Genomic DNA, 26,557 nt, shown 5'->3' with positions numbered 1-26,557 from the left:
CGCGAGCCTTGCAAGAACGTTTAAACCAGGGCATGCACGACGGCGACGGAATCTGGAGCTTCCGGCGAAAAGCACATAGGCCCCCAAGGGTAGGACGCAAAGAAAGACCGCATCCCGTCCCAATCTGCTGACTTATAGTGCCAAATACGGCGACAACCCATAAAGCGGGGCCGTGAAGGGCGCGTCGATGGCACAGTACTCCGGACCACACAATGATCTGATGAACCCAATGGCGGGTCAACAGAGACTTGATAGTTCTCCGGATGTGAAGTCAGCAGAAGGTCCAACAAAGAGGGTTTATGACCATCCACATCTGGTATTCGCGTAATCGCAGGGACCATTTGTGTCAGGTCGTAGGCTAAAGCAAAGTCGTGAAAGGATCTTCCCGCGTGATCGGTAGTTTTAGAGCCGAGCCAATCGGCATGGTGGGCGTTAAAATCGCCAAGTATAACGGTTTCAGCGGTAGGAACCCTTTCGAGCAGGGAATCTGTAGCCATTTGGATGTGCTCAATGAGTCGGTCAGTTTCGGTATTTCCGCTATGGGACCTATACAGGCATGCGTAGAATCGCGGATGGTCATCGCAGTCTACGCGCAGCCAGAGGTTAGATAGGTCCCTTCCTTCAAGCGTCCCGAGGCGACGAGAACAGATATCCTCTCTGACGTACACGCAAACTCCCGCCCGCGGCACAAATGAATGTTCCAATTTGTACCCCAGGTAGGAGAGGTAGAAAGTATCAGCCGGGGAGGAAATCTGAGTCTCGGTAAGAAAGAGCAAGGCCGGCTTCGCAGTCTCTAAATGGTAGTGGACTGCGTTGATATTGGTATTGAGCCCCCTAACATTTGTGAAGTCCACGGCGAGTGTGGACGGGGGTGCCTTTGTAGAATTGCTCCGTTTGCTCCGAGAACGATTAATGTTGTTTTTACCGAGCGCAGAATTGCCCCCCCCCCCAGAATACGAAGGGCAGCCTGTGCGTCCACCACCGGGCGCAGAGTGTCCCGGTGTCGGACGCCCAGAGGGGGATTCTCCACTTGACTTGTTGTTGACTGATTGCGCTGATGAAATAACCTCTGTCACAGGTTATTTCACCAGTGGGCGATGGGGTCGTCACGTCCCGACGCCCAAAAAATTTATATAAACAAGAAAGAGGAAAGGGCCAAGAATTGAGCCCTGTGGTACCCCCATATCTACTTCCGACCCAGAGGACCTCTTACCATTCACTTCAACCTTCTGAGATCTTCCGTGTAAATAGGAAGTCAGAAGATTCAGTGCGGTATTCTTGATGCCATAGTGACGGAGTTTCCCGATTAAGGTCTCGTGTTGGACAAAATCAAATGCTTTGGATAAGTCGCAGAAAACACCTAAAGCGTCATGCGATTGAGCTGAGTTGTACTAAATTATTGCTAGAGTTTGCCTCTATTGTCACACTATCTAATTTAAATTATTAATACTTAATGAAGTGCTACTGCAAGTATCACTACATTCTTTTAAGTTAAGCTGCTCAATAGAAGCAGTTGTCTGAAAAGCTAGCTGCTCAATAGAAGCAGTTGTCTGAAAAGCTAAATGTTTAGCTTTAGTTGTAAATAAAAGGAAGATAGTGGTTGCGCCGGATTCTTATTTTATAATAATTTTTGATTTTCTAAATAATGGTAGCTCAATATACCCATCCTAATAGTTCCTAGACGCATATCTCATCACCCACCTATTTTATGTCCCAATCCTATGAAGGTACTAGTTCCGGAACGGGCTATAGGTGGCGCACACGATGATGAGTCTCCAACAAGAAGTAATTATTAGTGACAATTTTGATGACCCGCGATATGGTTGTTTATTCGCCGCACGCTCGCAACGCTTCCTTTTTTTTTTAAACATTTAATTTTTTATTATAAACTTTAACTATACTTAAATTCAATTAACTTTAACTTGATTATAATTTGTGAAAGTGATTGTTCATTGGTGTACAACAAAGGAAAGAAGCCACTAGAAGAAGCCACGAGGTTGAAGGTACTGTGCCGACATCCTTTCTTTCTTTTTCCCATTGTCCATTATTGAGCAATCATATTAGGTATCAATAAAAAAAAATACAGTCCACTATATAACCAATTCAAATATTTAGCTTATAGGTATTGTTACGGACAACGAACAATACAGTTTAGAAAGCCGACGAACGAAGCTGCCAGCCAGATGTTCTTCTAGGAAACGGTCGGCGGGACGCAGGTAGCGGAAGAGCCGGTCGGTCCCTTTGACCAGCGTGGTAGTTTTAGGTTTAGTTTTAAGCTATTATTTGTATAACGACAAGATAGATTTACGCAGCCGTGCCGGACGGACGTTAGTTATAAGCTTGCTTCGCTGTAATATTTTGTGTCACCATCACTAACGTTCGACCAATAAACAGTAACAATTATAACTCCACTCCGAGTTTCATTTCAAGAATAGCGGCGGTGGTCAGATCGACATCGTACGCTTATAGTTTGGTCCTTCGAGAAGCCGGATAACCAGAAGAATAATACTCTACGCATCGACGCCGAGAAGAAGGAAGATTTTACCTGCGATCCCAGGAAGATTTTCATCGGCAGTACTACCTGCGATCCCAGGAGTACGTGCAGAGGGTTGACTTCATCGCCTGTACAAAGTGACTCGCCGCATCGACGTATTGCTGCTGCGGGTCGCCGACGGAAAGCATTATCCACCAGTTCATTGAAGCGAAGAATACAATCGACTTCAAAATGAACACAAGAAGCCGACAAGCTAGGAGGGCAGATGAAATCGATGAAGATGTACGGACAGAACGCGTGCCGTTAGAATCGCCATCGAAAGTCCTAGAACGTGGACTAGCCGATATTACACACGACAGGGAGTCAGTTGAATCAATACGGAAGAATGAAGCCGTTGATTCAAAGTTGTTACCTGTGGGTTCAGCATCACAGACCTCAAGAAATACAATGAGGTCGAAATCATCCCGTGTAAGGCAAGCTGAATACGAAGTCCAAAAACGCTTGGTCGCATTAGAAAAAGAACATTTAAGAAAAAAGTTCGAATTAAAATATCAAGAGATGGAACAAGAGATGGAGCTTGAAATGAAATTGTTAAAGAAGCGAATCGCCGTTGACTTAGCCAGAGCAGACGGTGAAAAGAAGATCGTCAAATGCTTGCCAGAACAGCGGAACGGAAGCAATTCCACTGTTATGGTAGATAAACGGCTAAGAAAGCATAGCGGCGAGAATAATCTATCTCAGGGTGATAGGGAAGAAGACACAGTGCTCGCAGAACGCGTGAAGCCATGCATACAGAAAGTGTCTTGTGAAATAGAACGGCCCATATCACCTATCGAAGAGGCCTCCATGCCGAGAACGCGATCCCAAGATCAAGGGATGGAACGGCTCATCGGAGCCTTTGAAAAAATAGCTACAAACAGACCCCCTGTACGACATGCTCAAGATCTGCCGCAGTTTAACGGGAATGTCTCCGACTGGCTTTACTTTAAAGTTGCTTATGAAGACTCTACAAAGCTCAACAAATACTCTAAAGCGGAAAACATGGCAAGATTACGCACATGTCTGACGGGAGCCGCTAAAGAAACAGTCGCCTTATTATTGAGTACAGCTTGCGATCCCGAGCTTATTATCAACGCACTAGATCAGTGCTATGGGCAACCGCAGATTATAATTGATAAAGCGCTGGAAGAAATAAAGCGATGTGGTATTGATGGGTGTGAAAAAGCGCACCATAGGTTGTTACATTGGGTAGTACACAAACTCAAAACTCAAACTCAAACTCAAAATATCTTTATTCAAGTAGGTAACCAAGTACACTTTTGAATAGTCAAGTTAAATTAATCGTAAATTTACATTTACTACCAGTTCGCAAGTCAAGGGCGTAGAGCGGGTAAGAAGAACTGGCAAGAAACTTTCCGCCACTCTTTTTAATCGCCAAGTATTGTCATACAAATTGTTTGAACTGGAGCAATTCAATCCCAAGGATTAGGATCATTTAAGTAGTCCTCAAATTTATAAAAAGCTTTGTTGATTAATTTTCGTTTAACGAGGACTTTGAATTTATTTAGTGATAATTCTCTAATTGCGCTTGGGAGTTTGTTGTAAAAACGAATACAATTTCCATATAAGGAGTGGTTTATCTTTTGGAGCCTGGTTGGTCGTACACTCAAATTAGTTCTATTTCGCGTATTATACTGGTGAAAGTCACCATTTGTTTTAAAATCGTTTATATTTTTTTGGACATACAACAAGGCTTCAAGAATATATTGACCAGATAGTGTCATAATATTTAATTCCTTAAACTTATTCCGTACCGACTCCCTCGGAGAAACACAACAAATACCCCGAACAGCCCGCTTCTGCAGCACAAATATGGATTGAACCTCTGCAGCAGCACCCCACAATAAAATGCCGTACGACATAACGCTATGAAAGTAGCTATGATACACAATTTTAGCCGTGTCCTCATCAGTAAACTGTCGGATTTTCTTTACTGCATATGCTGCAGAGCTCAGCCTATTCGAAAGAGTCTCTATGTGTGGGCCCCATTGGAGTTTACTATCTATTGTTATGCCTAGAAAAACAGTTTTGTCAACAAAGTTTAGTTCACTGTCTTTAATTTTCAGGTTACCAATATCTCGCTTTACGCTAGTAGTTGTAAATCTAATACATTTTGTTTTATTCTCATTAAGCAATAAGTTATTTACATTAAACCAGTTAACTATACGAGAGATAGAATTGTTTACATCGTCCAATAATACGTTATTCCTATTCACTTTAAATAGAAGTGAAGTGTCATCAGCAAACAATACCATCTCATGAACTTCGTTGACAAAGAATGGGAGGTCATTTATGTAAATCAGAAATAAGAAAGGCCCGAGAATCGATCCTTGGGGGACGCCCATTGATACCTGCGAACCCGGAGAGGTGACTCCATTGACATGAACTCTTTGGATCCTTCCCTTTAAATATGAATTCATCAGGCTGGAAGCTTTGCCATCAACGCCATAGTGTTGAAGCTTTCCAACGAGTATATCAGGATGAACACAGTCAAAGGCCTTTGACAGGTCACAAAAGACGCCGACTCCATCATATGATTCTTCCCAGGCGTTAAATATGTCCGAAATCAACTTCACACCGGCATCGATTGTGGAGCGACCCTTAGTGAAACCATACTGTTTATTATGTAAGAGTTTATTTTTATTAAAATGTAAAGAAAGCTGGTCTAGCATTATCTTTTCAAAAACTTTGCTCAACGCAGGGAGCACGGAAACAGGTCTGAAGTTTGACGGATCAGACTCACTACCTGCCTTGAACAACGGTGTAATCTTACTTAATTTCATTTCGTCCGGAAAGACTCCACAATCGATACAGCTGTTAAAAATTATAGACAATTCAGAGCTTATTACATTAATAACGGAATTTAAAATGACTGTTGACATACCCCATATATCTTTACTTTTTTTTAAATTAATAAGCTTAAAAGTTTTAACGATATCATTACAAGTTATATGTTTAAACTGAAATTTAATATTACATTCAGGTACACATTTTTCTAGCAATGAGATCGCAGCAGCAGGTGAAGAATCTAGGGACTTGGTCGTATTTAGTGGTACATTTGTAAAGAACTCTTCAAAAGAAGAAGCTACCTCTGGGTCAGATTTTATTAACTTCCCTTTAACTTTTAACATATAATCAGTTCGTTTGACAGACGTTTTACCTGATTCTTCATTTATTATTTTCCAGGTAGCTTTTACTTTATCCATGCTATTTTTTATTTTTGAACTTAAATATTGAGACTTTGCAGTTTTGCAATCTTTTTTGAAATTATTTGAATACAACCTAACATATTCCCTAAATTCCACACTAGTGTTATATTGCATTTCGTCATAGATTTCATATAATTTTAACCTTTTCCTGTGTAACTCCTCATTTGCCCAGTCACAGAAACTTGTTTTCTCAGAGACCAATAAAGTCTTTTGAGTAAATACTTTCTTGAATTCATCAATAAATGATCCAAAAAAAGTATTGTATAAATTATTAGGGGATGAGTTGCCACACAGAAATGGCATTCTATAGACCAATGCTTCTCTAAATCTGTCCAAACGGTCATTTGTAATAGGAGTTATCACAATTTTCTTCTTTTTACATGTTTTTTGTTTCCTTAATTGGAATTCAAACCATTGACCAGTGTGATCAGATTTAAATCTATTGAAAATACAAACATTCAAAGGGGCTATGTCACTATATATGTTATCTATACAAGTTGCGGTGCTAGCTGTTATTCTTGTGGGTGAATGAAATTGATTTATTAAATTGTATGAACGAAAAAGACTAAGTATGCGTACACTTGAATTAGAATGACAAAGTAAATTGACATTAAAGTCCCCACACACAATTAGCCCTTTATTACACTTTACTAATTTACACAATATCTCCTCTAATACATTTTCAACATTATTATAGACAGCTGATGGAGGACAATATAGACATACAACAATGAATTGCTCCAGTTCCACACAGGAGATTTCAATAGTTAGTTCTACAGAGAGGCTGATAATATCCTTTCTTTCTTTGCATTTAAGTTTACACACACAAGCCACAACAACAACCATTGTTGGTGAAACCATCATCATCCAACTCAGAGGCTGAAGTTGTTATGTCGACCTCTGTGACGGCAAAGGATGAATGTCAAGCCGTCTTACTTGGTAAGGTTGTAAAAACTCATGCCCTAAAAGAAAAACGCTTTTTACCGGATTAAAGTTATGTATTATTATAAATTTACAACTATTAGACATAATTTTAAATTTATCCGACGTTTCGCGTGCTTTACAGCGTGCGTGGTCACGGTGACTGAAGACAAAAGATGTTGAATGTCAAAAAGTATCACAGCTGCAGAGAAAGTTGCATTATCTGTATTTATTTCCCCGGAGTTGGTATCGACTAAAAGATGGAGGGTTTTGGCAAAAATGGCTCACGGTGTCCTCTATTTTCGCGGATTGTTTTTCTTTTTGAGATTTTAATTTGGATATTATTGGATCCCAGGTGTTTGACAATTTTAGGCCGTCTTCTCTATTGAAATTGGGGTGTTTTTTGATTTCAATGGCTTCGCGTACCAATCTTGGGAAGAATCTTTTCTCTTTCGCAAGTACTTTCGGTTGGTCAAAGCGTATGTAGTGATTAGGCCTATCTAGTATGTGTTCACAGACTGCTGATTTTGTGTGTCGTCTATGTCTTATGTCTGCAATGTGTTCTTTGAGTCTGCTGGACATATTGCGTTTAGTTTGCCCTATGTAAGGGACACCGTGAGCCATTTTTGCCAAAACCCTCCATCTTTTAGTCGATACCAACTCCGGGGAAATAAATACAGATAATGCAACTTTCTCTGCAGCTGTGATACTTTTTGACATTCAACATCTTTTGTCTTCAGTCACCGTGACCACGCACGCTGTAAAGCACGCGAAACGTCGGATAAATTTAAAATTATGTCTAATAGTTGTAAATTTATAATAATACATAACTTTAATCCGGTAAAAAGCGTTTTTCTTTTAATGTTATGAGTTATGTTAATCAAAGACAATACTATGTGCAACAGTACGGACTGGAAAATGCAAACAAAATTAGACGACTGGAATTCAAGAAAACAAAGGCATCTCGTCTCCTAGCATCCATAAATTTTCTTAAAAGATGCAGAGACCACAACATCATCCCCAACTGTGTACGATTGGCTCCAAGAAAGGACATAGTTGGGAGCGCCAGTATTCTTGAAACAGCAAGTAGAAAATTGTTAATTAAACTTGTCGCCGGACATAGAACAGAGTATCAACGACTAAACATTCAAATCCAAAATGAAACGGAGGAACTTCGTGAGATATTATCGGAAACAGATTGGAGGCAGTGCATAAACATCTTAAACACTCGGGCTCACAACAAATTCAATAACTGCAAAGTCACACAAATAAAAAAGTTTGGAAAACTAGCACAGAACATCAATAGACAATTGTCAAACGTCGCGACTTTAAATGACACACCCGATAGTAGTCAAAACGTCACTGTCATCAATCTGTCGAAACAAAATTTGGATAAACAAACCATTGAGGTATTGAACAAAGGCTTAAATTTTGCAACGGCACCGCGAAAAATCCCTCACGAAGAAATTGTTAGTTACGTAGAGGAATGTATATTCAAAAATACGATACCAAAGGATGAGGCTGAAACCATACGGCAAGATATCTCGTGCATACTGCGAGCAAGCAAACCGCCAAAAAGAAACCTCACCTTCGCTGAAACAAAGGCTCTCGCGGAGCTAAAGGCGAACGAAGATTTGGTAGTACTCCGAGCTGACAAAGGGAATGCAACCGTTGTTATGGATACGTCGGAATACGAAAGCAAGATGGCTCTCCTCTTAAACGATGTCAATACCTACAAAAAAGTCGATAAAGATCCCACAAACAAGGTAATAAAACAAACATCTAGCCTCCTTACTAAATATTCTGAAACACTGTCATTAGACGTCAAATCTTTAACAACAGCCTGCGTAAAACCTCCAAAAATGTATGGATTGCCAAAAATACACAAACACAACAATCCTTTAAGACCCATAGTCAGTCATATCGACTCACCCACATACAAATTAGCCAAACACTTAGTGTCAATATTATCCCCTCTCAGAGGGCACACTAGTGCTCATGTTAAGGACTCTTACCATTTTGTGGAAACATTGAGAGATCTCAAATTACTCCACAATGAAACCATGGTGAGTTTTGACATTGAGTCACTATTTACAAACTTACCACTAAATGACTGCCTAGATATCATTGCAAAAAGACTTAGGGAACAGAACATGTCACCAGATTATGTAGATATTGTAAAACACTGTCTCACATCAGGATACTTAATGTGGAAAGATGAGTTCTATGTGCAGGTTGATGGAGTAGCCATGGGTTCTCCAGTGTCACCTATAGTCGCTGACATCTTCATGGAGGACTTTGAGGAGAGAGCTCTGGCCAATACCCCGGTTAAACCTCGACTGTACAAGAGATATGTCGATGACACATTTGTAGTACTCCCCAATGACAAAATATCTGCATTTCTAGCACATTTAAATTCAATACACAAGAACATTAAATTTACTGTTGAACAAGAAAACAACAACTGTCTGCCCTTTTTAGACATTTTAATTATACGCAAAGCAGATGGCACACTAGGTCACACAATACACAGGAAGGCAACCCACACAGATAGGTACCTCAATGGTGAATCCCACCACCACCCTTCACAACTGCTTTCTGTCGGTAAATGTTTGTTTCAGAGAGCCCAACGTCTTTGTGATGATGCCCACCTCGAGGAGGAACTACAGCATGTCAAACAGGTGCTACACCGAAACAAGCTGCGCATCCCCCGGCTACATCACAAAAACAAAAACAAGACACAAACAGTTCCCCGCCAGCCAGCCTACTTGCCATATGTAAAGGGAGTTACAGATAGAATTAGCCGGATCCTAAAACGAGCTTCTATTCATACAATTTTCAAGCCGCACAAGAAGATTCAGCAATTCCTAAGACCAATCAAAAGTAACACCCCATTGCAAGATGCAGGTATATACAAACTGGATTGCGACTGTGGCCTGTCTTACATAGGGCAAACTAAACGCAATATGTCCAGCAGACTCAAAGAACACATTGCAGACATAAGACATAGACGACACACAAAATCAGCAGTCTGTGAACACATACTAGATAGGCCTAATCACTACATACGCTTTGACCAACCGAAAGTACTTGCGAAAGAGAAAAGATTCTTCCCAAGATTGGTACGCGAAGCCATTGAAATCAAAAAACACCCCAATTTCAATAGAGAAGACGGCCTAAAATTGTCAAACACCTGGGATCCAATAATATCCAAATTAAAATCTCAAAAAGAAAAACAATCCGCGAAAATAGAGGACACCGTGAGCCATTTTTGCCAAAACCCTCCATCTTTTAGTCGATACCAACTCCGGGGAAATAAATACAGATAATGCAACTTTCTCTGCAGCTGTGATACTTTTTGACATTCAACATCTTTTGTCTTCAGTCACCGTGACCACGCACGCTGTAAAGCACGCGAAACGTCGGATAAATTTAAAATTATGTCTAATAGTTGTAAATTTATAATAATACATAACTTTAATCCGGTAAAAAGCGTTTTTCTTTTAATGTTATGAGTTATGTTAATCAAAGACAATACTATGTGCAACTCATGCCCTATTAGACGAAGGGTCGACTATAACAATCATCGAGGAAAAATTAGCCCTCGAATTAGGTGTGAGTGGGTCAAAGAAGCCGCTGAAAATTCAAGGATTTAGTTCTCAAACGAAAGATTCTGAGGGCCAACACGTCAAAATTGACGTCAGTCGCTACGACGGAGGGGCTAATTACACTTTGAACGCTCGAACTATGCGTGATTTCGATATTGGTAGCCAAAGAATTAGCGTGGGTAATTTGCGCTACAAACATTTGGTTAACTTACCACTCCAACAAATGATTGGCGAAGCTAAACCACAATTATTAATTGGAGCAGACAATTGGCATCTCATCGTTTCCCGAAAAGTGTACAGTGGGAAGAAAAATGAACCGGCTGCATCTTTAAGACGATTAGGCTGGATTTTACATGGTACAGCACCTATACGAAGTTTAATGGAAGACAACGAACGTGTTTTACACTGCATAAAAAAGGCGGCAGAAATCGACGTTTACAAAGAAACAATAGATGAGCGTCTAGAGGCGATATTAAAACAAAGTTTTGCAATAGATGCCTTGGGTATAAATAATAAAAAAAGGTTAACAAGTGCCGACGCACGTGCAGTTCAATTGTTCAATACAACAATAGAGAAACGGGAAAGGCGTTACTACCTGGGATTACCGTGGAAGACTGATAACACGAAATTCCCAGAAAGTAATAATATGGCGTTTAATCGGCTTAAAAGCATTGAACGGAAAATGGATCAGTCGTATGAGTTTAAAAAGTCGGTGTCTCACTTAGAAAATGTACAAATACTGTCTTCAGTGGTACCTAGATGGTATATTTACACGAGGGGAGGACAGATACAATTGCATGTGTTCTGTGACGCATCTGAACAAGCACATGCGAGCGTGGCATATTGGCGAATTGAAACCAATGTAATTGACGACAGGTTCATCACAGCGAAAGCACCAGTGGCACCTATTAAGTCACAGAGTATACCGCGGCTTGAGCTACAGGCAGCCCTTATCGGAGCGAGACTAGACTAGACTAGACTAACTGAAATAACCGTAACGACGGATGCTAGGCAATGGCGTTGGGTTTCAACCAAGGAAAATGTAGCGGATGATGCTACAAGAATAACGTTGGAGCATAAAACCAACAATGACCGGTGGTTTGTGGGCCTAGCGTTCCTTTACGGGCCTGAAGAAACATGGCCAAAAGAAAGCTGCGAGCCACAAGTGCTAACTATGACCGTAATCGAAAAGAGAGCCAACAGAAACGATCTACCAGATATAGAGAGATTCTCGCAGTATGAACGGCTGATTAGAGCCAACGCTTACGTACAACTATTTATACGTAAGCTTAAAGATTGCAGTGGCCGATTAAGCGTAAGCGATTTAAAAGAATCGGAACAGACATGGTTACGCGAAGTGCAGGGTCAAAGCTTCCAAGATGAAACAATGATTATTGATCACTATCGGTTACCGCGTGTACGTGTGCGATTAAAAACACAGATAACAGAGGTGACAAGGAATCCCATTCTATTGGATGGGCGTCATACGCTCAGAAAAGAACGCCGTAATGAAAAGCCATGGGGCGCAATTTTTACGTGCCTAAGTACTAGAGATGTACATAATATTGAGATAGTTGCGTTGAATCACGTTACCAAAAGAACGTCAAAGACGGCGCAAGCATTAGCAGATGAATTTTCGTTGTCCTACCTACGGAAAGCTTCACGTCATAGGAAGGTTTCGCTGAGGGGAGACTGTTACGGACAACGAACAATACAGTTTAGAAAGCCGACGAACGAAGCTGCCAGCCAGATGTTCTTCTAGGAAACGGTCGGCGGGACGCAGGTAGCGGAAGAGCCGGTCGGTCCCTTTGACCAGCGTGGTAGTTTTAGGTTTAGTTTTAAGCTATTATTTGTATAACGACAAGATAGATTTACGCAGCCGTGCCGGACGGACGTTAGTTATAAGCTTGCTTCGCTGTAATATTTTGTGTCACCATCACTAACGTTCGACCAATAAACGGTAACAATTATAACTCCACTCCGAGTTTCATTTCAAGAATAGCGGCGGTGGTCAGATCGACACCGTACGCTTATAGGTATAAAGTTTTATTTAGTAACATCCCGCGCCGCCAGATAGCATAGTAGCTATCTGTTGCAAATAATAATTAGGTAGGCGGAACCTATGCTTTGTCAATACATACTTATTTTTAAATATACAATTTATGTCCATTAAATTAGGTAGTGTACCTAAGTCACAATTTAATTGTATATTGTTAGTAGTTAAAGTATTGTGCAATAGCATGTTTAACTTATATCTAATTTTATTTTCCTTTGGTGCACCTTTGATGTAAGGAAATGTATACAAGACAATATTCTCTACATTAAGTGATTTTAATTTATCAATACATGACAACAATTCATTTTGTCCTACATTTCCCCTATAGACGAACACACTGCAGATAAAGAATGTGTTTTAGATTTACAACACAAACGTAACAAAACATTTGTTTATTACAGCTTCAGCTAGAGTTCTTCGAGAATGCAAACATTCTATGTTCGTTTAAGTTATCCAGAACTCTCCGCAGCTCTGTAGAATTCCGAAAAACTAATAATAACTTTTGCGACATTTTGATATTTTATTTAACTTGTGTGACAGTACGTTCAAGCCTGAATGTGCAGCAATTAATTTTAATTTATATGTGCAAACTTGCTCGTAAAATATAGGAAATCATTGTGAGGAAAGTGGCATGTCTTAATATCAACTATGAGCTAGGCATAAACAGTACATACCGCCTTTAAAAGTAACCATATACCAATAGTGCAATCTAACCCATTGAGGTATATAATAATATTGGATTACTGCAAAAGATATTGAACACCTACGTACCAAAAAGCATATAATGAAATAAACGCAGTGTGTCAACAGGAAGCATCCTAATTAAACCTAGTGAGGCACGATATTGTAAATAATAGGAACATTCATGAAAATTGTGATGAATACCCGATCATTTAGATAAACTCGACGAATGGAAAACAAATTTGTCTGCCCTATATTAGAGATCGTTAATCTACATCACGTCTACCCTTAACTGGTTCTCAAATTGAGGAGATTTCTAAGTTTTATCTCAATGTTTTTGTTAAATGCTTGTGAGTATAAAATGCATTGTTAATTTGAATTTATGACCAGAATTTTCAGGATTTCGCCCTCGCATTCACGGAAAGTATGATAACAATATCGACGTAGGAAAGCATATTTGCTGTAAGTAGACAAAATACCTAAAGTGACTTTTTCCTGCCATTAGAATCAGAAAAAAAAGCCGCATCGAATGACCTGGGTCCTGTGTCTCTACGATGAAAAAAAAATTACATACGCCGTTGAAAACGCCCGTACTTATATTTTTTTTAGCAAGATTAAATGCTGTATGTAGACCAAAATCTAGTCATTTCAGACATTTTGTACTTACAGCAAAAGAAAAACTGCATTTTTTTCTTTACAAATACTTACTTCTTCCCATTTAAAAACTTAACGCTACTTACAGCATTTCAGCGACGTGTGATTTTTACATTCGTTTACTTACAGCAAGTTTAGGGAACCTACAGATTTAGTTTTTTTTTACCATTTACGACATTTTATTTCAACCAAACATTACATTACCAAATGACCCACTGCATTTCTAGATCTAATCATAATTATTAACTAATCTTACATCTTGAATTGCAATTGAAAGTACCCAAATACATAAATGTACTGCATACAGCATATTTACCGCCTGTAAATTGATAATATTTCCGCGCGTACATTTTTCTTCCTTAGTTATAGCGTTTTAAAGGTTTGTGATTTAAAAAACTGTTTGCTGTAAGTAGCCAAACACGTACTTATAGTAACTTTGGATAAAAAGTTTACATTGCAAATGGTGACTGGCAGTTAAATAAATATATGTTTCAAAAATGGTAGCAATATCATGGATAGGTCAGACACTATTAATTTTTTTCCGAAATTAATAAAGTTTTTTGGCTCTGGTGAACAATTGCAATATGTCTACTTACAGCAAATGTGCTTTCCTACGTCGATATATTAAATCTTTCAAACTACGCACGCTGGAGTTTCAACCCTTCGTTGTTGACATCCCCAAGCACACTGCATTTTGATCGTCGTCTCTTGTGAAAACAGCGAAGGCTGAAGAAGAAAGAAGCTCCCTACCCGTTATCTCTCCTAAACAGTATACATATATATGTTCATTCAAAGGGTGGCTAAATAGGCATCACTTCGGCTGGTGTGCCCTCAGGTGGCCCTCACATCAGGTGGAATTATGGCCAAACGACTGTCTAGTTCTGTATAAAAAACCTTACATGAGCGGAAGGAGTTGCGAGTTGATATCGCTTTTTAAACAGTTTAATTTAATGGTATGAAACACGTTTATTATTTTATTAAACAGTCGAGTTTCCGTTTTACGAACCTCTGAAGGGGGACAAGACTTTTGTATCATGCAAATTAAAACATTATTTTGCCGGAATTCAACCTGCGGCTGGTAATGTGCTATGGCTATGGCGCACAAAGGAGCTGCACGCTACACGTTGATCAAATCCAGTAATATCATAAAAAACTTTATTGTATTAAGAAAAATAATATATATTTAAAACATTTGTTTATCTGTTGCCTGCGTGTTGAAATTAATATCAAACTTTTCACATAAATTGTGCAGAAATAACAATTATTAGAATGTTATTTTAATATTAAAACATTCATTACTTACTTCGTGCAAAATTGGTCTTTATTTAGATGAAATTAGGTTAAAAATCTAAATTTATCTTTAAACTTTATCATTCGAACCTGCGATTTTCTCTTTGGTTCCTTTAATATTTTTTTTGTTATTGATAAAGCTTACCAACGCTCGGCACACTGAGACATTGGTAAAAACAAACACAAAATACAATTTTTAATGTGACAAGCACTTATAGGCAAACATGACATACATATAGAGATAATAAAGAGATTATTAAATAAAACAAACATTACAAAACAAAATAAAAACAAAACAATTACTTATCAAAGAAAAAATTCTAACTACAAAAAACCAAACAAAAAAAAAACAAAACAATTACTTATCAAAGAAAAAATTCTAACTACAAAAAACCAAACAAAAAAAAAACAAAACAATTACTTATCAAAGAAAAAATTCTAATTACAAAAAACTAAACAAAAATCCATTTTATACTGTGAGTAATAATAAATTTTAAAATAAGATTTCAGTTCAGCTCCCTGTTCTTTTATAAATAGTTCTAGATGAATAAAAGTAGACTATTGGTAAAGAAGAGTGTCCAAATATGTATATACAGTCCACTACTCTTACTTAGTTAAAATAAAAGTGTCATACGATTCGCACGTGTTATTATTGCAGTTTATTTAATTTCAAGACCCTCAATCAATTAGTGATCAATTCTCAACTATAACTCCTTAACATATGGTCCAAAATCGAACCGGATAACATCGCTATTGTTCAATAGTTGGCGAACAGTGAGAACAATAGATGCTCACATTCCTAAGTGATAAGGAATAGTTGGAAGGATTTGTGTGTGATCAGTGTTTCATTACAGTGTTATAATAACATTATAAAAGTGAAATTAACCTATAAAAACGAAATAAATTACGTTATATACACACCATACTGTGAAGTACTATTACGTTGGGCTGTGTTCAGTTTTTTCAGTGGGTCTGAGTAATCGGATAATTACGAACTACGCTCAAAGTCATAGTGTACGATGGAGGGTCTTTTTGAGTATCAATTTAAGTTGTTGGAGACATTAAGAAGTGCAGAAAAGAATTATAGGAAATCACCGAAAGACAGAATAAAAATATCATATATAGAAACTCGATTAGAAGTGTTAGAACAATTATGGCGGGACTTTAAGGAAGGACACAAAAGTTTAATTTTAAAAATATCTAAAGAGGAAGAAAAGGAAAGTACCTATTTTAAAGGAAACTTTAGTGATATTTTTGATGAGCTATATATTCAGTACAAGTCCACTATGAAGGAGGACTTTCAAAACTTAACCAAACAGTCTCCTTTATCACATACCTCAATAGCGGGTGGCGACGAACAGAGTTTATTAAATAATATTAAATTACCGTCAATACAAATACCGAAGTTTGGAGGTAAATATGAAGAATGGACAACTTTTTATGACTTATTTTGCTCCTTGATTCATAACAATAAGTCTTTAACGCCGGTGCAAAAACTACATTATCTAAAAAGTAATTTATCGGGTGACCCAGAACTATTAATACGCAACTTTTCGACTACGGACGCAAACTACGATGAGGCATGGAACCAGTTAGTGAAACGATATAATAATAAGCGGTTGAATTGCTATGCAATTTTAAGAACATTATTTTCACAGAAGGGTATATGTACGGAGACATCGAGTTCAATCAAACAATTGGTAGACACTACGTCGGTATGTTTAAAAACGTTGCAAAATCTCGGTGTTAAAACCGACACTTGGGATATGATTATTAATTATTTAGTAATATCAAAGATGGACAATGAATCGATAAAGAGATGGGAACAACAACTTAGTTTGAGTAATACCGAATTACCTACTTGGGCAGAACTGCGGGATTTTCTAGAAGCTAGATTTCGATCGTTAGAAATGATAGACAGTCACAGAGTGAAATCACCATACCCTAAGCCTGTTGCTACACCTATTGCTAAACCTAAGTCCTTTCATTCAGGTATACACAATGATGTGAAAAAGCAGGAAGTCAAATGTGTGTTATGCAGTGGTGAACACTACATATATTATTGTAAAGAGTTCGTAGACATGTCTACAAAAGAAAAGCAAGAGTTCGTCCAGCAGAATAAATTATGTTTTAATTGTCTTGCTCCATCACATTCAGTAATCAGATGTCGTCAGCCAACGTGTTGCAGAAAATGTGGGCGTCGTCATCATTCATTGCTACACTACGAGAGAGATCGAAATACGGTGACTACGAGTGAAGGGGAATCCACGTTGACAGGTACCATGACTGAGCAAACTAAAGGTAAGCTTAATACTATAACAAACGATGTACACTTTGTAACTAACTTTTCCAAGGAAAATTGTCAAAATAGTGTCCTATTAGCTACTGCTGAGGTATTAGTAGAGAGTAGGAATGGTTGCAAACATATTATTAGAGCATTGTTAGACCAAGGGTCGCAAGCATCGTTTATAACTGAAGCTACAGTACAATTGCTTTATCTTACGCGCCGATCAGTAAGTGGTTGGGTGTCAGGTGTGGGAGAGGGGCAAATGAGAATCAAATACATGGTTTCACTTAACGTGAAATCTCGCCACGATCCTAAGACAATAATACGAGTGAATGCATATGTATTGCGTTCAGTAACAACACTTCTGCCTACTACCAAACTTAGTGCTCCTGAATGGTCAGACCTAGAATCTTTAGAGTTGGCTGACTCAGCCTTCAAAACACCTGGAAAAATTGACATTCTTTTGGGAGCAGACGTATACAGTAACATTATTTTAGATGGTATAATCAAACATCCTAGGGGCAACTTACTAGCACAGAGAACATGCCTAGGTTGGGTGCTATCAGGAAAGCTGCCTCAAGAAACAGGTTCTTCGGACACAAATGTTGCAAGTTTGCATGTTCAACTTAAAGATGACGAGATGCTCAAGAAATTTTGGGAAATCGAGAATGAACCAAATACTATAGAGAAGAGACTATCAAAAGAAGAGGAATTTTGTGAACATTTTTATGACAGTACAACTATAAGAGATGAAGAAGGAAGATTTGTGGTTAAACTACCATTCAAGACTGGAAATCCACAATGTAGGCAAGGAAATCTTAAAGAAATTGCTGCCAAGAGGTTTGAAATATTAGAAAGAAAATTATTAAAAAACCAGAAACTTAAAGAAGAATACCACAAGGTCATAAACGAATATATAAATTTAAATAATATGGTTGAAATTATACATGCAGAAATTGATAGTCCCACTGCAGTCTATCTCCCGCACCACGCGGTACTTCGCGAAGATAAGGAGACGACAAAACTTCGTATAGTCTTTGACGCTTCGTGCAAAGGAGTTAATAATGTTTCTTTAAATGATGATTTACATATTGGTCCTAAGTTGCAGCAAGATTTGCGCCACATATTGGTGAGATGGAGGCTTTATAAGATTTGCCTTACTGCAGATATAATTAAAATGTATAGAATGGTGAGGGTGTCAGAAGATGATACAAATTACCAAAGAGTTCTATGGAGATTTAATCCGAGTGAGCCAATAAAACATTACAAGCTTTTAAGATTAACATTTGGGACAGCATGTGCGCCTTATCTCGCTGTGAAGTCACTCCAGAGATTAGCTGATGATGAACAATCGAAGTTCCCTGTTGCTGCTCATATAACTAAACGTGATTATTACGTCGATGATTTAATGACGTCATGTGAGACAGTTGCTGATGCTATTAATATATATAATGACATGAGTAAATTAATGAATTTAGGAGGTTTTGAGCTCCAAAAGTGGAGCAGTAATAGTAAAAATGTGCTAAAATATATTGGTGAAAATAAACGAGATGATCATGAACTGCCTCTGAAGGTAAATAACCTAGTTAAGGTATTAGGAGTGAGTTGGAATAGAGACATAGACAAATTCAAATATACTCTAAATGTGCCTATAGTAAAAGAACCTATAACTAAACGGCAGATTCTCTCAGAAGTAGCAAAACTGTATGACCCTTTGGGATGGATAGCCCCTGTTGTTGTTATAGCAAAGTTAATAATCCAGAAGTTATGGCTAACTGGATTAGATTGGGACAGCACTATAACAGGAGATTTACTGAAGGAATGGTTACAATTTAGAGAAAATTTGATACATATTAAATGCATTAATATACCGAGGTGGCTACGTTATTCTTCCACATCTAAAGCAGAGTTACATGTCTTTGCAGATGCTTCACAGACAGCATATGGTGCAGCAGTATACATGCGAGTCATTGAAGGCAATGAGGTTTATGTGAATTTAATATCAGCCAAAACTAAGGTTGCACCAATTACGAAACAGATTTCAATACCTCGACTGGAATTATGTGGTGCTGTGTTGGCGGCCAAGCTAATTTCTGAAATATCACAAGTGTTAAACATATCTAACGAATACTTACATGCATGGACTGATTCAACCATAGTCCTGGCATGGCTAAGGGGAGGACCTAGTCGCTGGAACACGTTCGTAAGTAACCGTGTATCTGATATACTAAATATTTTAAATTACGAACAATGGGGACACGTTACTTCTGAGATGAACCCGGCCGACTGTGCGTCAAGAGGTCTACAAGCTTTAGATCTATCAAATCACTTGCTATGGTGGAATGGACCCGCCTGGCTATCTTTATTAGATGTAAATTTGAGTATGGTCGACATCGAAGATACACAAGAAGAAGAGAAGATTAAATCTTTAACTGCTTTATGTACATCCGAAGAAGAATTTATATGGTCTAAGTTTTCTAATTTAAATAAGTTATTGAGAGTTATTTCATACTGTAGAAGATGGCTAAATTTAAAATCAACTAAAGATAAGCGTCGGTGTTATACAAGTTATATTTCAACAAAAGAAATTAATGAATCCTTAGATATTTGCATTAAACAAGTTCAAGGGTTTGAATTTAAGGAAAAAATGAAACAATTAAAGACTCTGGGATATGTTTCTAAAAAGAGTAAACTGCGAAGTCTTACGCCCATTATCGATGAAAATGGGATTCTAAGAGTCAGCGGAAGAATACAACAGTCACACGTGGAGTACGACACACAGCATCCTATAATTTTACCTGCTAAAAACTATCTTAGCAGACTTATAATTATGGATGCTCATCAGAAAACAATGCATGGAGGACCACAACTGATGATAAATTATTTGAGTACAAAATACTGGATACTACGAGCTAAAGATCAAACAAAGAAATGTTACCGTAAATCATCACAGTTAATGGGTCAATTACCAGAGGTGCGTGTAACTCCCAATAGACCATTTAAGTCGGTCGGTGTGGACTATGCTGGACCTATTAACATCAGATTCTCCCCAGGTAGAGGAGCAAAGTCCTTTAAAGGATATATTTGCTTGTTTATTTGCATGGCCACACGCGCTATACACTTGGAGGCTGTCACAGACATGACTTCGAAGGCATTCATCGCCGCTTTTAGAAGGTTTACAGCAAGACGAGGCCACTGTCAAGATATCTATAGTGACAATGGCACAAACTTTGTAGGAGCAGAAAAACAATTAACGACAATGTTTAACAGTGCCAAATCTTCAGTGCCTAGTGAAATAGCAGAAATGTTAACATTAGAGCGTACTACATGGCATTTCATACCCCCACTCGCTCCTAATTTTGGAGGTTTGTGGGAGGCTGGCGTACGTAGCACAAAAACACACCTTAAAAAGGTTATTGGCGATACCACTCTAACTTACGAGGAGCTCACAACTATGCTGACTCAAATAGAAGCCTGCCTTAACTCACGACCTCTGACTGTCTTAAGTGACAACCCTAATGATCCTCTCCCACTGACGCCTGGACATTTTTTGATCGGCGAACCTGTGCTTAATGTAGCTGAAAATGGTCACTGACTTCTGGAACCGATGGTCTAAAAAATATCTTGTAATTCTAAACAATAGGTACAAATGGAATGTTAAAAATAACTTAGAACCGGAAATTGATGATGTAGTTGTTATACAGGAGGATAATGTTCCTCCTGGTAACTGGATTATGGGTAGAATAGTTAAAAAGCATATCGGTCCCGACAATGTGACCCGGGTAGTATCGATCAAATGTAGAAGCGGAACGCTCAAAAGACCTGTATCAAAAATATGCATTTTAACTAAATAATTAGTCTATTTTTAATTGTTACTTTATTATTATAAATGTTCATTAGTCATTTAAAAGTGAAAATCAATTTATATATCAACTTACTATTGTTAACAAAAACCTTATTTGGAAATATGTAATAAACAAAATATACAAACTATGTAATACTTACCTGTTATGTATGTTTTTAAAAATTATTATATACTGTGTTAGATGCCTGTGTACTTACTATACTACGCTATAATATACATATATTAATAGACTATAACATGTGAATTGTTGTGTAATGCTATATCCAACTATGTATGCAGACATATTACGGTGGGCGGTTTGTCTTATTTTTATGTACAATAGTCAATAAGCCATTTAAATATGATGAAAGACAATGTCTGATGCATACTATTGTGTCTTTCGTGAAACAATTGTATTGAACTATAGTTTGTAATTTTGTTAAGTGTTTATTTTTTCTTTTATGTTATTTCTTTTAAAGGACTGCGTCCTTTGGTGGGCGGCATGTCCAAATATGTATATACAGTCCACTACTCTTACTTAGTAAAAATAAAAGTGTCATACGATTCGCACGTGTTATTATTGCAGTTTATTTAATTTCAAGACCCTCAATCAATTAGTGATCAATTCTCAACTATAACTCCTTAACAAAGAGACTTCTGGAAGGGTTACAGGCCTACACCCCAGAGCGATCCGTATCCACAGGCGACTAATATATTACTACTAACATTTAGCAATAAGTAAATACTAACAACACTACTAATACATTGAAATGGAAATTAAGGATTTTGGAAATAAAAGAGGCTTTATTATTATTATTAATTTGAAATATACCTTTAGCCCCTCAACGTAGTTAAATTAGCTATCAGTGGCTTGCTACGTAAGATTTTTTAAAGTTTTAAATATAAACATTACAAGCAATTCCAATTAGGTTTTTATCATACAGTGTAATGTAAAAAAACACTTTTAACTTTTGCTTACATTCGTTTGCTCAAAGAGTTTTATTGAACTATTTTAAACGGGTAGTTCAAATAAAAGTGTGGTTTGTTCATAGTAAGACCATAGATTTAGGTTAATTTTTAAGACAAATTTAACCTAAATCTAAAAGTTATTATATATTCAATTTCAATGTAAGCTTTAAATTGTATATATAATAAGCAAATATGTACGGACTATACCATTTCAAAATTAGTAATAAATAAAAGTTAATAGAGTTGACATAATAGTGGAATTCTGTAATTGATTAGCCTGTAAACATTGCGAGGGTGTGATAAAATTTTACGGTGACAATAATTAATTTTGTTTGTATTTAGAGTTTGGGTGAAGCGAATTTTATTGGGTGATGTTTGTGATTTGATTGAATTTCATTGTTTGTACTCCGCGTATTAAAACATTAATTTTGGCGATTGTAATTATAAATACTTAATTGGTTATTATGAGTTAGACAGTTAATTTCCTTTGAAATTGTTTTATTTAACAAATTTGTACACCTTTGTGGTTTTCGTAATTGCGTTGTATTGTTTTCTTATTTTCTAATTAACTAATCTAATATAAAAGTGGAAAATATATTTATGTGTTATTTCTATATTTGCTTGCTTAATATAATGCTGTCTTTTCCCCCTATCAAACGGTTTTTTTTATAATTGCCAAGAACTGAACTTGGACTATGGACTTCTGAGTAAAACCATACAATCGATAAGTAAGTAAGAATAAAGCGTAATGTGTTATCAAACAATTGTAGGGTCTATGTATACCAAACATTTTGTATTACAAGAGTGTGTATCGTACAATTGGTAGCGCCGTTAGTTCTTCCGCGCGTAATAAAATATTAGCTACTATGATTGTGTTTAATTTCCTATACACTCTTTTACTAGGTGACCGCAACATATGCGCACACCTAAACAATCATACGTGGCGACACTACTTTGAATTGAATTATTATATAATTATTAAGATTGTTATGCATTTAACTAATTTTGGTTACCTAACAAACATAATTACGAAATCAGTCTTATTTATTACCTTATAATCATAGCATTTAAATGACAATATAAAACAAGATCGTTTTTCAGTTTTGACTGAAATATTAAACTTTTAATTTTTTTTGTGACCACTGAAGGGACATACTTCCACAGAATAGAACAAAAACAAAAACAATCGTTACGTTAGTCTTAAAAAGTTATTCATATAAACAATACAAAGTAAAAAAAGGATTTTAAAAGATATCATCATCACTCGAATCAAAAAATGAACGGCCTTAACATTTCTTTTGTGGTGCATTTGAGTCGTCAGAGTCACTGTATTCTGGGAATGCACGGACTCTGGATTTTTTGGGTGTTACTTTTGGTGGTGTAATTGAGTTTTCCAAGTCACTTACATCAAGGGTTGGACAGAACCTGAATTTTTTAGGAGTTACTGAGTCATCAGAGTGTGTATTAATTAAATTTGGCTTTTGTGGGGTTAATGGTTGACGGGTTGGGCTTGGTGATGATTCCAATGATGGTGTATTAAACAAGGGTTCAAGCAGAGTTGGGGTTGTCGGTCCAGTGGCTGTAGAGGCTGATGTAGTGTTATTAGTGGTTGCTGGACTGGGGGTTGAAGAAGATGTAAAATTCTGTAGAAGTTGTGTTTCTATAAAATTACACGAAATGCCCTCAACGTCTATTTGTCCAATTTCAAAATGGGTACATTCAATATGGGCTGCACATAATAAGCAGCTCAATCGTCTGCAACGTATAATGTTAGGTGCTTTTGCACTCCATGCAACCTGATGAATCTTGAAGGTCCCTTTAAAAGGACGAAGTTTGACGTTTGCAATTTCTTGTATATTAGATACTTCATTATCAATACGAATAATTTCAATGCCTTTACAGTTACCTTTTAAACATGAAATAAAACTATCAATGTTCGATATATCTTGGCCATTTGTAACTGCATTATCGCATGTCCGTTTTATGCATCCACCTACCCCATCAGGAGCACCTTTGCCATGTCCTGCCTCGTTGAAATGCCAGTTAATGATTTCTGCTTTTGAAATTTTGCTAAGATAGTTTGCTATTAAATGAAACATTGTTTTATTACGATACTGGGTAGTAGGCCCATCACTGAGTACATGCAGCTGCTTCAAATCTGGTGTAAGTAACTTTATTCTTTGAATAACAGGTTTTAAATGTGCACAAATGAACACGGGATCGTGTCTTAAGTTTTCTGATACAGTGCAAAGACATGTAGTTTGTGTAAGGTTTGTTGGTGGCTGATTATTTGACGAGTAGTACACACATGTATGAAGTGAAAGTTGTGCTTTAGATCCGCCAAAATGGGCTGATTGAATTTCTGATCGATATTTGCAGCAATAATTTTCTGAAAAATCAATATGAAGTAAGCCATCTGTTGGCGTTAAGTTTTGTTTGATTGATCGAATAACTCTGTGTTGGTTTTATTTGCAGGATGTTGAAAATATGTACGTAATTTTGTCTTAAAAATATTTACGATTAATTGATGAGTAGTTTTAACGGATTCTTTAATAGTTTTTTGGCATAGCTTTTCTTTTCCTTTAGTGACTTCTAACACTTTTTAGTGATCCATCTTTGGTAAATAATTGTATCATTGCCATTGATCACATTAAAATTTACTGTATTCTCAGAGCATTGCAAACACGTCCTTTCCAGGCAAGAAACACTGAGAGTGTTGTTACAGCAGAAAGCCCCTACATCAGTAGCGGTAGAATAACGTATTATCTTAGCTTGGCTTAAAGCACGAGCAATAAAATCATTATTTTACAAATTAAGAATACACTATCGTTACTTTCCAAATAAATATTGCTCTTTTCTGTGGACAATGTCTCTCGTGTGGACTTCTCAGTCCACAGAAAATATGTCCACAGGAAGGACTTTTATTAAAAAAGTAAGCATTGCTCCATCAGTTTTGACGCTATACAAACAATTTAAAACATTTCGAAACCACTCCTAATAAGAAACGATGGCTGCATGCTAATCGGTAAATTCATTAATTACTTACTAATATACACCAGGAACAGGAAAGACTCACTGATCTTTGATGAAAACTCAGTAAAATTTATAAAAACTGTTGTAATAAACTACGAGCGCTCAGTCACTCAATCCAAACTGGCAAACGCCAGCCGTGTATTGTAGCCAGTACAAAAAAATAATTGTGAAATAGTATTTTGAGTTAGCTCGATAAAATCGATTGAATTTTAGGTCTACAGAAAAGACGTGATTTTGCATAACCAACTGTTTATTGCTAATTGTGTAGATTTAGCTAGATATATATTTAATAACTTGGTAACATTTTAACATTCAGTATACATATTATCGATAATTAATATTTATTATGAGATAACACTTGTTAATTAAGAACAGCATTTGTCAAAATGTGCTTACCACGTTCACGAACAGTCCACAGAAGGGGACATTTTAAAACTTTTCTTTTTTTTTCAACAAATTAGTAACTAAATAATTCCATATTTAGCAAACGTAAATGAAGGAATATTTGTGAATAATATATCAAAATATATATCAGCATAAAAAAAGTATTATTTTTAAACAATCCTCAACCTGAACTAGCCCATGAGTTTGACCCAATTATGTTCTTAATAGTGATAAGAGAATATTGGATCTAGTTCTTTCAAATGTTGCTTTAACTCTTCGGGAAGCAGATAATCACCTAATTAAAAAAGATATTCTGCACCCTCCACTTGTAATATGTTTGGCTATGCATACTTCATGTAAGTCTGTTAAAAATAAGGCAGCTACTAAATTAAACTTTTTTAAGGCAGATTATTCTGCAATTAATAGTCACATGCATAATATTGATTGGATAGGAGCACTAAATGTAAGTGGTAACATAGATGACATGGTTGCAGCATTTTATAACAAAATTGATGGGATCATTACAGCTCACGTGCCTCGAACAAAAATCTTAAAATCTAATTATCCGCCGTGGTTTGATAAAGCTACCATTAGACTGCTTAGAGAGAAAAATAAGCTTCGGAAAAAATTTAGAAAATTTGGTAACCCACGTGATGAGTATGAATTTAAATTGCTTCGTACTCGTTGTGATAAACTAATCAGCAATAAATACAAAGCATATATTAGTAATGTTGAAAACAATATATCTAAAAATGTAAAATATTTTTGGAACTTCATTAAACACAAAAGGAAAGACTCATATACAATACCACAAGAAATGTATCGAGGTGGTGAAAAAGCCACACAAATTAGCGAAATAGCGAATTTATTTGCGGAGCACTTTAAATCAGTTTTCAGTAGCAATGATATTAGTATAAATAGTGAATGTCAATATCCCACAATATGTAATGTCTTACCGTTATGCAATGTTAGATTTACTGAAAAAGAAATTGAAAACAAAATTAAGACTTTAGATATTTGTAAAGGTTGTGGTCCAGATGGCATTCCCCCAGTTTTTATTAAAAGTT

This window comes from Pieris napi, chromosome 18 (genome assembly GCF_905475465.1).
Source record: "Pieris napi chromosome 18, ilPieNapi1.2, whole genome shotgun sequence".
NCBI lineage: Eukaryota > Metazoa > Arthropoda > Insecta > Lepidoptera > Pieridae > Pieris > Pieris napi.
This window is presented reverse-complemented; position numbering follows the sequence as displayed.